This window comes from Gordionus sp. m RMFG-2023, chromosome 5, assembly GCF_954871325.1.
Source record: "Gordionus sp. m RMFG-2023 chromosome 5, tfGorSpeb1-WG-v2, whole genome shotgun sequence".
Taxonomy (NCBI): Eukaryota; Metazoa; Nematomorpha; class Gordioida; order Chordodea; family Parachordodidae; genus Gordionus; species Gordionus sp. m RMFG-2023.
The window spans coordinates 9,478,556-9,495,477 of record NC_088779.1 but is presented as its reverse complement, the minus strand read 5'-3'; positions in this window follow the sequence as shown (position 1 = coordinate 9,495,477).

Genomic DNA, 16,922 nt, shown 5'->3' with positions numbered 1-16,922 from the left:
TATTAATTAACATCAAACTACCACAGCTATATAATTCTATATAGTAATTCTTTAAAAGACAGCAGGCATTTAGTGGTATAGGCCGTTAAATAAAGCCATTAAAGGGATTCGTTTTCTAATCTAATCTATAGAAATAAAAATTTATATTTACACCAAATATGTTAGTATGTGTTAATAATGTTTTAAAGACTAATTTTGGTAATAAAATATACCTTCTATTAATATTATACCAAGATTAAAAAAATAATTTGCATAACAATAACAATCAGTCTACCCTATTATAAAATTTCACCTCTTTTAGCTCTTTGATTTTGGGTAACAGGAATCTTATAGTTAACATAAACTTTCTTAAAGTAAATGCTTTCCCCTATTTTATATTTGCAAGTCCTCTGAGAAAGTGATTTAATATAGTAATAATCCAAATAATATCAATTCATACGATTATGTAGCCCTTAAGAAATATTCAAACTTTAACAAAAAAAATTATATTAATTAAAAAAATACTAAAAAAATTTTTGTTCTATGATTAATCTTTTTTAATCTTTTTCAATTGATTAAAATACATTTTTTAATCATTTTTTTTACAAAAAAACCAAAATAAATTAAAAATATTCAAAATTTTTATAATAAATAAAATATGATATTATTTCAAAATTTCTTTTAGTTAAAAAAATCGAAATAGTTCAATGAAATGTGTTGAATAATAACAAGAAGATAAAATAGAAGAAAAGAAAAGATAAATAGGTGTCAGGTCAGTATAAAAGTTTTTTCTTTTGAATATAATTAAAAACAAGGAACAAGGAATTACATATCAATGTGTAGCCTCCCTCATCTACAAAACAGTCTCATCACTAGGAGGTGCGAGGCGAGAGCCCTATTTTATTTCAAATAGTTGACACAAATACGCATTTCCTGAAACAAAAAATAAAAAAGATATATTGATTTTTAAGAATTTAAGATTTTGAGTACCCTAGCCCGGTTAAAATTGAAAAGTATAGTGACGCTTCTGCTACAAAATAGAAAAAGTGCAGGTCTCTCTCTAGTCTCTACCTATAATATATTTAGGATGGGTAAAGTGGTTAAAATAAAATTATAAGAATTTATTGTATTATTGAATAAAATATTATTTTTACATATATATTTGTAATGTTTAATTATAAAACGGATGTAAATAATACAATAATTTGAATGAGGCTCAATAAAAATTATTGATTATACTAATATCTCATTTTTTTTGCATAAAATATATTTTCTATGTAATTAAAAATTGCTTGTTCCGATGGTCACTCTCAGAATACAATAGATGATCTTTCCATACAATTTGGTTTTCTTCTGATTCATCGTATAACCTTACTTAGGGTGGGTTTACTTCAGAGACCTTCATGGACCTTAATTTTTTGACCGAGTCCGGCCTAGGTCCGCAGAAAAATTTTTTCTTAAGCCCAGACCCAGCCAATATCTAATATTCATAAAAATTCCCAAGCCATGTCCAAACCCATAATAAGTTTCATAAAATTACTCAAACTCGGCCCAAACCCATATCAAAAAATTACATTTATTGTATTTAATAAAAATAAACAGTATTTAGGCAATCATTTTGTTTACAATGCTGAAATTTATTATTATTAGAAGAAAAAATGGCAACATTTCTTTAAATTACCATAAATAAGCTAAATTAAAATGTAATAATTTTAATCCCAAGCCCATTAAAAAAAAATCTCAAAAACAACCGGCCCAGGCCAGCTAGAAAATATGATATTAGTATTTTGGGAGAGAAAGACGGTGGTGTGTTTTTTTTTAAAAATATTTTATTTATTTTATGAATTTTTCATTGTTCCATTTTTTTAGAATTAAAAATAAATTAATGGGATATGGAATTTATAGGAATTTGGAATCTCTAGATTTTAAATCATTTACAGAAGAGGATTTTTAAATTTAAAAAATCTGATTTGACCGAAAATGTATTTCAACATGTATATAGCGCACACACTGTGAATTTCAGATAATTTTGTTGTGAACTTTAAAACTACTCTTAACTTTTATTGATTCTTATATAAATTTTTTATATAAATAAAAAAAAAGAGTTTATGGCGAAAATTATCAGAAATTTAATGTGTGGGCACTCTTTACATGCTGGAATACGTTTCTGGTCAAATCAGTCGAGAGATTTCGAATCCCCATGAATTCCATATCCCAATACGGCATATATATATTATAAATAAACTACAATTTTTTTTTCCTAATTTATATTGTTTTATATATTATTTTTAATTCTTCTCTCCAAATTAATTTATATTTTAAGTGATGATTTGGAGCGCCTTTGCCCTCTAATCGTTGAGGGTCCAACAGAACTACGCTAGGTATTGATTTCCTTCTACCTGGATACAAGTTAAATTAGGTGAAAACGAATATGAGGAGCCTTCTACACATTTGTGGGCAGGCCTCAAGTACCTGTATTCACAACAGTCCGAAAACTGATTAAATGTCTATAGGCTGAGGTGAAAAGGAGTCAGGTCAAGAAAAAGAATAGAAAAAAATCTTAAAAACTCGACTCCTACCTCATGTATTATGAGTTATAAACAACGAAATAAATTTAAAAATACATTATTTTGAAAGTATTAATTAAATAATTTTTTATAATATTGAAGTTCATTAATAAAGAATACAAATTAAACTTTATTTACTGCGCGTTTTTAGGAAATTAATTATGCTTTTCATAATCGTTTACCCCCCCCCCCCCCTTATCCCCCTTATTTTTATTATAATTTGGTAATTTATATCGTTTTTTATTTTTTTAATAAATGTTTTTAATAAAAGTTTTTTATACAATTTGTTAATGAGGTTATAATCAAGCTTGTAAGTGGTATAGGCTCTATTTGAAACTGTCTGTTATGGAGGAAATATTTATGCCTTTTACCTCTTCCACGATCCTCATCATAGATAAACTTTCTTAACCCTCTTCTGGCTAACATTGAAAAATTGGTGGGAACTAATCCCTCATTTGAAGACACTGTAACCCCCAAATACTTGTGACAAAACAGGCCATGAATGGCTTAAAGCTCTACCTAGTACTAATCATGGTCTTTTGCATCTGATAAGCAGTTGAGGGTGATCATAAGGTATAGACTATGCTGTGTCATATGTCTGCTGTCCCATAAATTTAAAGGTTGCGAGAAAGACTCCGACCCTAAGGGCTGACATGGACTAATCTGTTTATATTCCAAAGGGCGGTTCAGTCGTCATAAAGCTATTAACTCTATAATCTCAAACAAATTAAGGTGGACCAATTTCTTAAACCTCCTGGAACCCGTTCACTTAGCCCAGTCTGATGAGAAAAGACCAGATGGACTCAGGAAAGTTTCTTGTTTTAGATGAAAAAGCCTACACTTGTGTCTCTCAATTTTCCTATAACCAAAACATATATCTGTTTATTACAACCGAAGGGTCAATAATTATATACCATAACTTTTCAGATTTTCATTTTATCCCAATATATTTCTACCAATGGGACCCTAGGTAAAAAAATTTCTCAAATTAATGGTGATCATGGATCTTCTTTTGAAATGTTACAATAAACTCAAATCGTATAGTTCTGAGGCAACTATTTTAGTTTCTTCGGATCTCAATGAGAGCGTCTTTTTGCTCTCTCCTTCTCTTATATTATATGTTTTTTAATATGGTTTCTTTATCTTTTTTTAAATTGTTTACATGTTATTTTAATATTTCTTGATATATTATGTTATTTTTTTAAATTTACTAAAAGGGGAATATCAAAACAAAAAAAAAAGTTAAAAAATTTTAAAACGATTTCCTATTAAAATATAACCAAAAACGTTTGTCCGAAATACCCCGCGTGAAGAGTAATTTTTTCACAATTTTATGGTAATGAAAATTTTTATATATATGCTTTATTAATTTATATGAGATTCATTTTCTTATGATATAAACAAATTATAAGAATTTAATAGAAATAAAGTAATATAAATTAATAATTATATTTCTTTAATCTATTAATAGATGTTTAAATTTTTTTGTTATATTTGCTTAATTAGAGGTTGGCCATATATTTTATTTACTCTATATAAAAGAAATAAATACAGTGGTAACAAAGGAAAGGGTTGAATATTTTTACAGATCACCATTCATTATGAAATTCGCGGATATATTTTATATATTTTTCGTCTAACGAATTTGTAATCATAATTAATGAATAGTTATGTCAAAAGTATTATATTCTTTAATTTCAGCAAGATTTATGCAATTCATGAATGAAATATATCAAACATTATAAATTATATTCATTGGAATATATAATAAAGATATTGAATGTGAATCATTGAAATATCGTGAAAATATGGATATTAAGGGAATAAATAAGAACAACTTTTAATAATACAAGGTAAGTATATAAATAATAATATATATAACCTTTTAAGATTTACGCCAGAGCATGAATGTAATTTGATATATGATATAACTATTTATAATATGGTATTCAAAAATAGTGTTTAATAACACTGGTCATTATAAACAATATTTTAAAGAAAAATAAGTATTATCAATGCCAGCTTAAAAGATGGGAGGGCATTTTCTCGTACGGTATTTTTGAATCGATAAAATTAAAAAAATATTTATCTCCAGTTTTCCACATCGCTAGTACAATTTGTGAAGAGGCGGATAATTCTAGAAATTCGTTATCACAAAGTTTAATCCTTTAGGATATTTCAGATATTTATTTTAATAATAAAAACTAATTTATCTTTGATTAATATTTAAGAAGGAAAACCCACTGAAATATCTAGGTTGATCATAATAATTATCTTTAAAGATATGATGGAGTACGAATGGAATGCAATCTCGGACTTATACTCTCAGCAGAACAGATCAGAATTTCCATTGGCCCTCTTCTTAGCTGTAACACAGTTACTCCTCCTACTTGTGTTGACTATGGTTAAACTATAGCAAAAGTTACCCCCTCCATCATTGTAAATAATATTCCCGCAGACGTCAACCCCGCCACAGAGCGATTAATTATATCACCCTAACTTCATTAAGGCAGAATATTGAACAAGTAGACCATTTCAGTGATAGTTCCAAAAGACAAGACGATATTCTCCTAAAAAATGATCCAATATAAAGACTTACATCTAACTAAGCCAACAATAATTTACCTCTTAAACTCCCCCCGCAGTTTCTTTTTCACCTATCATTCAAATCAAAATTAGCAAAATAAAATAAAAACTAAATCAAAACTACTTCCTTCTACCCCGTGGGAGAAATCCCTGGTCTAATGGCTTTCTCATTTTGGACTACATTTCGGCTAAGTCGTATAATTCTCACCTGGAATTAGTTCACAATTCTGACCTAAACAATGTAATATTTGCCCCCATAGCTACCAATATTTTAGAAATATTCGGCAGTGTGGCTCTCATTTGATCAAATTGGGGAGCAAAAAATGACAAATATACTTGAAATCCAATGAAAGGTTTTACCTTCGGCAAAGAATTTCTTATTTATATTACTTAAGCCATTCTCTTAGTTATTACTTTTTATTAATAGTTCGGATTTTTGAGAGTCATATTCCCCCCATGAGAATTTTTTTAAAGAACTTACTACATTTTTAGAAAATCTTTGAATAATTACATATTTTTTAAAAATAAATTAAAACAAATTTGTGTATTTTGTTTCAAAGGTCAATTTTTCAGTGACATATACATTATATTTTTAATTTAAAAAGAAAGAAATACCTTTTCCATGCATATTTGGTGTTTATAAATTTATGTGTTAGGCTTCACATTCTCCATGTCTTAACGATTTCTACAATTGCTTTAAAAATTCGGACAAAATCAAAATACATCTTTCACCCCCCCCTTATATAAAAATTTACTAACCCTGTAGCGTCTGGCCCCCTACCCTTATAAGGATAATATTTTATGCCATCCAATTTTTTTCACAAAATATTTGGTCCCGAAATCTCTTTTCAATTCAAATTGTTCATAAATATTCCCAAAGAAAAAATAGATACGCAATTAATTGCACATCCCATAATATAAAATTTTTAATATTAAATTTAGTTGGCTAAGAGCACAAAGAAAATAGGAGGTAATTTTTATACTTTTATGGGTAAACCGGGTTTTAGGCATATTATATCGAGTTAGGAATATTTTCCAAACAGAAGAACATATCATAAGTAAGAAATTATAAACAAAAATACATTTTCACGCCAAATTTGAAGTCTTTATGCTCAAAGATTAATAGGTTATTCGTGTTAAAATTATTTATCCCGTCAATCTTACCCTGGTCTCTCCTACGATTTTATATGAATGTGTATAACTTGGGTAAAGTTGATATTACCTTAAAAAAATTAATAAGGAAGAATATTTTTTTAAAAAAATGAAATAAGAAAAATAGATATAAATATCTTTCTCGATATGAAATATAAAATATATTTTATTCAAAAAGGTCATTTTTTTACGTTATATAACTTATAATTCTTTTCCACAATAATTCATAAAAAAAATTATGCAAAACATTCTATATGTATATTCCAAACAAAACAAAATAACATTATAAAAAAAACTTATTTAACCACCGCATCATTCATGTCAAGAACTTTTTATTCTCTTTTACATAAATAAACTCAAATTTGATTTACTATTATTATATTACCCTTATATTATGATTATTATGTAATGATGTCAAATGATAAGTAAAATTTTGTTGAGGCGAGAATCAATCGATCCATTCTATTGTTATCTTTAAGGCTTTTTTCTCGATAAAATTATTTTTATACTAATATTATTTAATCTCCTTGTTAATCTTTATGATTTTAACATAACGGGAATAAAATCATCCTTATTTGTTATTAAAAATTGAATGTAAAATAATATATTTTTTTTATTTTACCTTTAAATTATATTTAAAAAAATTTAATTTTATTATCAAGTAAACACTTAGAACTTGCTGACCACTTCGAAGAGAAAAATGTTTTTTTTAATATTTTGATTAGGATGATAATAACTAAAACTTCTAGAAAAATATCTCAAACATGCAGACTATGGTTGGAACTCGACTAGCAACGTGCCTTATGATAATATAATTAAAAAAATCGGATCTGGACTTAAAAATAAACCCCCTGCCCGGGAGTAGTCTGTTATAAATCTGGTTTCGGCTCGATTTAAAAAACGACCTGATTAAGATAATAACCAAAATAATATTGTGTAAGCCTGGTGATGGTGATTTTGTTCATAGATTGTAGAAAGGTTTGGGTTTCTACTTCCGAATCTTAAGGCTTACTCAATATTATTTAGGCTAAAACCTTAATCGGGCCGTTTTTAAAAATCGACCCAAATCGGGACCTTTATCCTTAAATATTATATATTTTTTTGGCATATTAAGAGTGAAGTCAACTACAATTGTAGTCCACTTAAAATTTTTCTATGCCCTCTCATTTGTCCCAGGAATTTTTAATAATCTTTGAGAGAAGCTACAAGTTATACTGTAATCGTTAAAAGATAATTTGATAAAAGGTCATTTCATTATAAGATTAGGATAATATTTACAAGCTTCCAACTCGTATAATATTTAATTAATTTTTTTACAAGAAAAAAAGATTATTCTCTTAGTAGGATAAAATTAATTTTAACATTATTTTTTCGCCGTTTTTTTATAGCAATAAATAAGTTGTAACAGAATCTTTTAAAAATTTAATTATAAATTGATTAATTAATTAGGACACTTTGCTGAATTTTGTTTATACCAATAAAACATGGTATGTTATATGTATATATATGTAGCGAAGAGTAGGTAATAAATATAAATTATTATATAATCAAATATTATGTTAATTTTATTAAAAGCTACACAGTAGCACAAAGGTTCTTTTAATAATTGTTTAAAAAAAATTTTTAAGAGATATTATAATAAACATAAAATTTAAATGTTTGATTTTATTAGATTTTTAAATTATTATAAAATATAAAAATTGCTATTAATCTTTATATTTAGGACGAAGTTAAGATTTGGAAAATGTAAAAGCTTATTTTTGCTGTAATTTATTTATACTCTAATGATTTAAATTAAAATGTCTATATAATATATAAATTGTTGTCTTTTCTATAAAATAATTAATTTTATAGATAAAGTAAAATAGCAAATTGCAAGGTTTTATCATTTGGTCTTATATTATTGTTTGTATATAAGAAAAAATAAAATTATTAAAGATTTGGGCTAATAAAATAACAAGACCAAAAACGCAGTAGTTTATCTAAGATTTTCTTTGGGGAAAGGGGGAGAATTTTTTAATATTTACAAATAAATAAAATGTAATGTATTTTGGCATACATAAAATAACTTTAAAAAAAGGTTTGACTCAATTTCTCCCACAAAATTTTCAGAGACAAAATGTTTCCATTTTTAAGAAATCAAATAAGCCTATGCTAAGAGATCTCATATGCCAATTTGTCTAAATTACAATTCTACGTTTTTTGATGAACTAAAGGAAACTAGGCTAAGTGACAAGTGGGAAGTAGAACATAACATCTCTCCGTGATGAGAAAGGTTAAGATTTGGGGGAAATTTTTTTAAAAAAAATTCCCAATTTCTATTAAAATATGATTGAGGCCTCTCCAGGTTTAAATATTTGTGACAAAAAACAATTTTTGCCCTCGTTTTTGGAAAAACGAATTTAATCAAAATTTAGATCATAGATTCTGAGATGAGTAGGCAATCACATACAAGTTTATTCCGGACAGAAGTGGTGCTATAGTTATTTAAGTAACTACTTAGAGGCTTTGAGATAGGGCGTTAGTGGTAAAAAGTACACCTTAAATATTAAAAATTTTACAAATTGGAATAATAAAGGTAAAAATCGTGTTGTAATATGACGAGTAAATTTTAAAATTAGTGATTAATAGAGGATGAGTTAAATGCACAATTTACAACTTTTTTATAATAAAAATATCGTGGCTGAGCTAAAATTCTGCGTTTCAAATTTAAAATTTTCATATATTTTCCCGTTTTGGATTACATTCGTTGAGGTCAAAACATATTTGAAATAAAATAAAAAAAAATATCTATATTGTTAAATTCTCGGGGGATATCCCCTCTCTTCTAACAATTGCATTTTAAAAAGATATCTTTATTCATCAAAATTTAAATAATTTTTATCAAATAATTTCGTCATATCTCATAATGTCAATAAAACAAAATGCAAAAGATAAATCCGGAATAAAGTCACCCCCTAAGTGATTAAGTTTTGGTCATCATAGAAGGAATATTGAAGAACATTTTGATAAACATTTTAAATTTAGAACCAAATGGCAGGTCAGAGACAAAGTGGTGCCTACCATAAAGAGCTGATCAATTTTAAAATATAGTTTTATAATGTATACACATATATTAAAAATCTTCAATGGCAGTGTACAAAAAAGCCCGTTAAATTTTTATAAGGGTTTCCAGTCCCGCTTTATGGTACTTATGAACCCAGATACGAACCCTTTGTTTTAGAATGAGGGTTCATACTTCGGATAACACTTCCATATTCATTTATGAAATACATACCTGTTAGTCTTGACGAAAGGGTTGGAAAATTGGAAATTTCCCACACCATTGGAAATTTGCCTGTTCTTGTAAATATCATTTTAAGCTAATATCCTCCCCCCCCCCAGTGTATACAATATATAATTATAAACAATAATTTGAAAGAAAAATTAGCAAAAGTTAATAATTTTAATAAACAACTATAATCAAAAATTTTTAGAAAAAAGCATTATTGTAAAAATAAGTAGTGAAAACCTAAAAATTATTTTTATAAAAATAAAACATAGCCAAAGGCCAACAATAGGTGAACCGAAAGACCTCTAAATAAACTTAATGGAGAGAAACTCGCCTAATAGTGCCCCCCTTAAAGGAAAATCCAGGATACGCCTATGCCAAACCTCATAATTAATCACAAAAATAAATGATCACTCTATTGACTATCTCCAATGTGATGAAAATGAGGATAATTTTAATAAAATAAATTTAAAAAATGATTTATATTCAAAAAATGTTTATTCTGTACCCACTTAAGGAATAATCCAAATGGCATTCTCCAGCCCTGGCCTAACTCCTGCCGTTTTTTTACCGGCCTTTCCTTCTTCTTTGCATTATACACAATAAAAATCTATTCCATTTATCAATAAAAGAATTTATAATATCTAATTCAATTAATTATTAACATTCCATTTAATTAAAATTCGTTTGATAATAAATTAATATTTTATTTGAAGATGAATATATTTCCCTTCATTATTTATCTATTTTTCCTCGATCCATTAGCCTAAATTTTTATATTATATTATATTATCATTGATTGTATTGTGTCAACTTTGTATAATGATGGTTCAAAACGTATTAATTGATCTATATAATAATAATAAAATATAATTTAGAAATTGGTTAAAAAATTAATTAATGATATATTGATGTTGAATAACATAATAATTTCCCAACAAAAAGAGAAAACCGAATTTTTTTTTTAGATTTTATGTCAAGATATTTTTGATATTATATTTGAAATGATAAAAAGTCTTTTATCCGCTAGGAAAGTAGAATCAATATTTCCGTATCGGTATTTCATCAAAAAAAATATTCTTTATCTACATTATATTATATAATCTATTTTCAAAATGGAAGAGTTTGGTATGAAGAGAATTTTTTAAAAAATTATTTAACAAGGAAATTATTTTAAAAATGTAATAAATTCTTGAATCGCAGAATAGTTAAAAAGATAAGTAAGCAAATTGATTACTACTAATAGGCCTGATTCATTTATTTTAGGATACATATGGAGACGTATACAGAAGATTAAAATCTAGAGGAAATAGAGAACCTTTTGACGAATTATATAAATGGATATAATATTATGAATTGAAAATATATCTGTTAATTTTGAGGTGAGAAGAATTTTACTAAAGTAAGACAGTAAGCCAACTATTTTTTAATGTCATCAACGGGGAATTCAGAAACACCTTATTGTACAATGTTCCCGAATTAAGTTTAACAATTTGTAGGGAATGAATAAATGGCAAAATAATTTATCTAATGATATTTAGGACTGGAACTGGAAAGCATGTATATATATTTATACCTGAAATTTTATTTTGGCATAGGAAGATGAGATAGTTGAGTCTTATTTGGATTAAAAAATTGTTAGTTATGTAATTGCGGGATAAACCACATTATTAGATAGGGAGAACGAAAGTTTATAAAATAGATAGAAACCTTGTTTGACAACAAGGAGGTTCAAAGCAAAAAAAAAATATTAATACATGGAATGTTATATAGCTCAGAATATGTGACGATAATAAATTGTTATAAAAAAAATGTTACAGGGATTGGGGAGATGAATACATTTAGGATTTTAAAAAGTGATACTATTATAATTGAAATCAATATTTATTATAAACTTAATAGAAACAAAAACTAAATATTAGAGAAAATGGGGGAAAATCATGGGTGAATATCTCTTTGATTTAGAGATTTTAACATTTTCCCGAGTCAAAAAAATTTGTATATATAAAAGAATAGAAAATCAAATGCTATAAAAACCACTTTGATTGTACAATGAAGATAATAAACTCCTTTATTTTAAACAAAAACTAAATATTTTCATTCACTATTCACATTTATATCTATCTTTCCATTTTAATATGAATTTATAATGATGGTTTGATTATTTCTATATATTAATTGTTGATCCATATAGGAATTAGAATTAGCAAAAATAGAAAATCCCTTCACATTCACATCGAAATATACTCAATTTTTTTATGAGCGTGTAAAATATTTTTCAGATCGAAATAGCGTGTGTTCAGCAATAGAGATAAGCATGGCCCAACCCGATTAGACCTGGAAAGAAGTTTACAAAAGTTTTTAGCCCGGGGTAGTAAAATTCTTGACCATATTTTGGAAGGAAAAATAATTAATTTGCAATATATTCAAAATTAAAATGTCCGTCCATAAAAAATATTTTGCACACCCATTTTTAGCGAACTATCTTGTATGTCACCATATTTTATGAACCAACAATTGCCGCCAGATTAGTCAAAAAGAATGCTAAAATAATATAAATGGATAAGACATTTTAGTTCATTAAATTATTCTTTAAAAAGAGAACACCCAATTGATCTAAATTAAGTATAATATTGTCCTCTCCATGTATACATTTTTTTTTGGTGTATTGAACATAGTCGAAGAAGGGAAATTTTAAAATGAAATGATCAATAATTTGAACCATAACGAGTAATGTTGGGTCTGATAAATATAACGGTTTAAGTTCGGTTCCTAAAAAAACTATAACTATAAGTTTAGTTTGAACTTTTAAAAACTGGTTCGAATCTTTTAGCATACAAATTTATTAGAATTGTATAAAGAGAAGTAGAATTTTTTTATCCAAATTCCCTAAAAAAGCCATATTGAGGCCGAATACAATTAAAATATTTTCAAGATATCCTTCCGTAAGATTATAAAGGAGAAAAAATGAATTTTATGATGAGAATCACTATACTAAACATTGGTAGCTAGTACCGTCAAATATACTGATGCTTATCAATTAAAAGCGGTTTATTGATTATCTTTAAAGGAGTGTTAAGGTATCAAAAGATTCCGGTTCATAGACCTTGACAAAATTTTTAACGGTTCAGTTCCGGTTTCTATAAATAATAACGGTTAATATCGGTTTAAGCGGTTTGAATCCCTGTCAATGTTTTTAAATATTAGGTTGACTTGAAAGTTAAATAATTTAATTGAAATGTTAAAAGGCATATATTTTCCCATAAAATAGCCCCAACTCTGACCAAATTCATTAATTTATTTTTTTTAAAAATCTATATAAATTTAAGGGCTTTTATGTGGTATGCATAAATTCTACTTTACTATAGTTTAGAAAAACATTCCTTCTCATTTAATACCCTCTAAAAATTGTTTTTATCTTTGAGTTACAATGTTCTAAATACTATAGACATTACACAATATATTTGTTTTAAAATGCGAATCGATTTTCTTTTTAAAACATTAGATTTGGATTTAAACCAATCAATTATTATAATAAAAAAAATTTTTGTTTAAAAAAATAAATAAATATATAGGATGAATGTGGGAAATTCTATACCATATAATGATACATAAATTGATATAGATGAGAGCATCATCAATTTTTTCCATTCTCCTTTCAATTTGGTTTAAAAAAAAACAAACTAGATAATATGATTCCCATGAAAAACCTCTTCACCCACCCACCTCATATATTTTTACATATTAATGTATGTAAAATAAGCAAAAATTTAACTATTTTTCAAAAGCGAAAAATGATTAAGGAATTTTTGTTTTAACGCGTTAGGAATTGAAGGGCGATGGTAAATTGATATAGTGTTACATTATTTAACGAATAAGTAAAAAAATTGGCCTCCATTTGTTCTCATTCGATCATCATAATAAAATAATATTTAAAAAAAATTTTCAGAAAATCCTAAATAGTTTCAAATTTTTTTTTTTTTGAATTGCTTTTTTCTTTTGTGCCCAGAAAATGATAAAATTTTTGATTAAAAAGGGGGAGAAAAAATATGTGTATAAATTAATTTCAACACCGATTAATATATTAACTATATATATAATAATTATACTATTTTAATTACCTCAAGAATTTAATAAATAATCTTTAAAAAAAATAATATGAGGGGGTAAATTAATGTTAAGGTTTTGTAAATTGTAATATTAAAGAAAGGTTCTGATATGAAAAATATTTTTGGGCTTTTTCGAAATAAATTTAAGTATAGGGATATCTAGGATTTTGCAGGGAGGGGGCACTATTAAGGGTGGTTTCCCACATAAATTTTATTGGAAGTCTTTAGGACGCTTATTGTAGGCGTTTGGCCAAATTAGATTTTTATATAAATGATTTTAGGTTTTACTTTCTTTTTTTTTAATTATAAAAATGCTTTCTAAAAATTTTGAATTATAGCCATTATTTAAAAAAGTATTTCAAATTTTTCTTCATATTGATATATTTTATACATTTTTTGGAGAGAGGAGGTTGGAGTGTGTGTAGGTGAATATTTATTAGCTTAAAATGATATTTACAAATTTTGTCAAATCTACAATGGAGGGGGGGGATATCCCCCCTTTCTGGTTACGCGCTTGTTTAGATGGTACTTGAAACTTGCGTCTTGCTTCTCCGTTATCGACTCCATTAGGCTTAATAAGCACCTATCACTAATTTAGAAAAAAAAAATCTCATTCGGTGCTGTATCCTAATATTTCCTGATTTTAGCTCTGAATTCTTTAGAGAACACTCTTATTTAGTAAAAAAAAGGTAGTTGAAACACCCTTGTTAACGTGAGATAATGATATCTATAAAATAACGCTTATAAAAGTAATTATTCTTATTTCCTTTAGTCAATATAAATCACATTCTATTCAGAAAAGCTATTTAGAATTTATAAAAAGAAGTAAAAAAAAAGTCTAGCTTAAGCGCAACCTGATTAAATTGTAGTATTTATTATTCATCTAATTATTTTTTTAAGAATATTTAATCAACTTTTAAATTTCGATGCACTTCACAAGTGTAAGAAACCGTAATATAGAAGAAATACAATTTCCAGACACTTAAAGAAAAAAAAACATAGTGTATATATAAATATAATTTTGTCCAATATTTTTTTAAAAATGATTATCAAACTTTTTGATAAATGTCTTGTCACTTAACTTTATATACGACTTAGAGGGGCCTCCCTCCCTATATCTCTTTTTAAAAAAAGAAGCTTATAATATATTTTTTATGGGTAAATTTATGTCCAGATTTTTTTTTAATATATATAAAACATAAATTTATAGGTTGTAAATTTTTGATTTTGAAAAAAGGGACATATCAACAATGAAACATTTTTATTTAAAAAAAAGATGATTATTATTAAATTATTATTTATATAATAAACAAACACTCAAGTCTAGTTATTTACTGTTTTATGTAAGTTAATATTGAAGTATAATAATACTGTGTGTAACTTAAAATTAAATAGTGAATGATATATATATATATGTATAGGATAAGGATTAAATAAGAAACACTATTCATCAATACTCATGAATAACGTTAATTTATATATATATTTTTAAAAAAGACAGATGAATAACTATGCAATTAAGTTTTTTTTTGTAAATTTTACTTACATAACCATAACCCATTCATTAAGCAACTTATAAGATTCCATTGAGAAGGTGGGAAGAAGTTAGGAGGGAAAATAAAATTAAGTTTTTTTTAAGGGATAATAAATATTAAATTATATACATTTACATTACAAATTTTTTAAAAATGTTTGTTTAAATAATTAAATTAATATAATCCGATTGTAAATTGTTATATGTTATTTATAAAAATTTACACTTTATAGGTAGTGGAGTAAGGAGGAGTTACATATTCTAACCAAATAATATCATAACACGATAGAAATCACGTTTTGATTTTCTTTTATTTTACGAGTCGCCTTTATAAACAAACATATACAGCATCACAGTTTGAGTTGACGGACATTCAATAAATTGTATTTTAAATATTATTTTTTTTAAAAAAAGTTTTGTAAACCAGTCACTCTCTGGAGATCTTAAACAACCCCGGCTCATAAAATAGTGTTGTTTTAAACAGCTCGATTTCGCAGTTAAATTAAGATTTTTGCCAAAATAATATTATGCAAGCCTCCAGATTTCGTTAATAGATGCCCTAACCTTTTTGCAATCTATGACCAAAATTTCCAGACTTACCTGATATATTATGGCTAAAATATTGGGTAAACTGTTTTTAAAATTCAAGCCGTTTATATAAAAAATTTTTTTTAAAAAACGCTATCTCTTAAAGTATAAAAACATCAAACCCATCCAATCTCAAATTTACGAAATACATAGTTGTAGAGTCAAATGCCGGAAATTTTTACCAAGCCTTGAGACGTGAGTTAAACTTTTCAACTAAAACAGTGAGATGATAATTTTCAAATTAAAATCTGAGCGTGAGGTTCCCATTTCCATAAACTTAATTCCATTCCCCTATTTCTCATGATCTCTAGTAGGGGCTAGGATTAACCGACTAGGGGTTTATGTCACTTAGCTGCAATTCCGATATATATGAAAAACCCATTTTTTTCTTCCTTTATTCGATATTCAAATTATTTGGTTAAAAATTTTTTTCAAATCATTTTATATCAATGAGTTATGGGACAATAAAATACTGCGGACTCCTTTATATCAGGGAGAATTTTTGTCGGTTATCCTCGAAATTTATATGAAAATTGTTGCGAAAAATCTAAAATGTCAAAAGTGATTCTAATATACTTCTTACCCTTAACTTAACCCATCCCCTTTTACATATTATTATTATATAGATAATATTACAATATATTATACTTCATTTGCATCAAAAAAAATATTATAAAATATTTAACTAACATATCCAGCATATTAATATGGACGATATTTTTTTTCTTCTTCCAAATTAAATTTATGGAAGGACTATATTGGGCTTCGAATTCTGTAAAAGCATTTTTAAGAGACGTGAAGTTTAAAGTGTTAAATTTTTTATTTTATAAATGTAATATAATACCTTTAAATATTTTTCATAAATTCCATATTTTCCACAACTAAATATGACCTATTTTATATCAAAAAACATTCACAAAATCATTTTTTTTATAATAAATATTAATTATACTCTTGAAGTATGGAAAGAATTGATATAATATTTTTTTTTGCTCAATTATTATATAAATTAAAATTTTACGATAATAGAGGGTCCAATGACCATAGATGAATATTAGATCAGATTATATAAAAGCAACGAAACCAATAAATTCGCGATATCCAATTAAGCGATCGATTATATGATTAGTAAATTT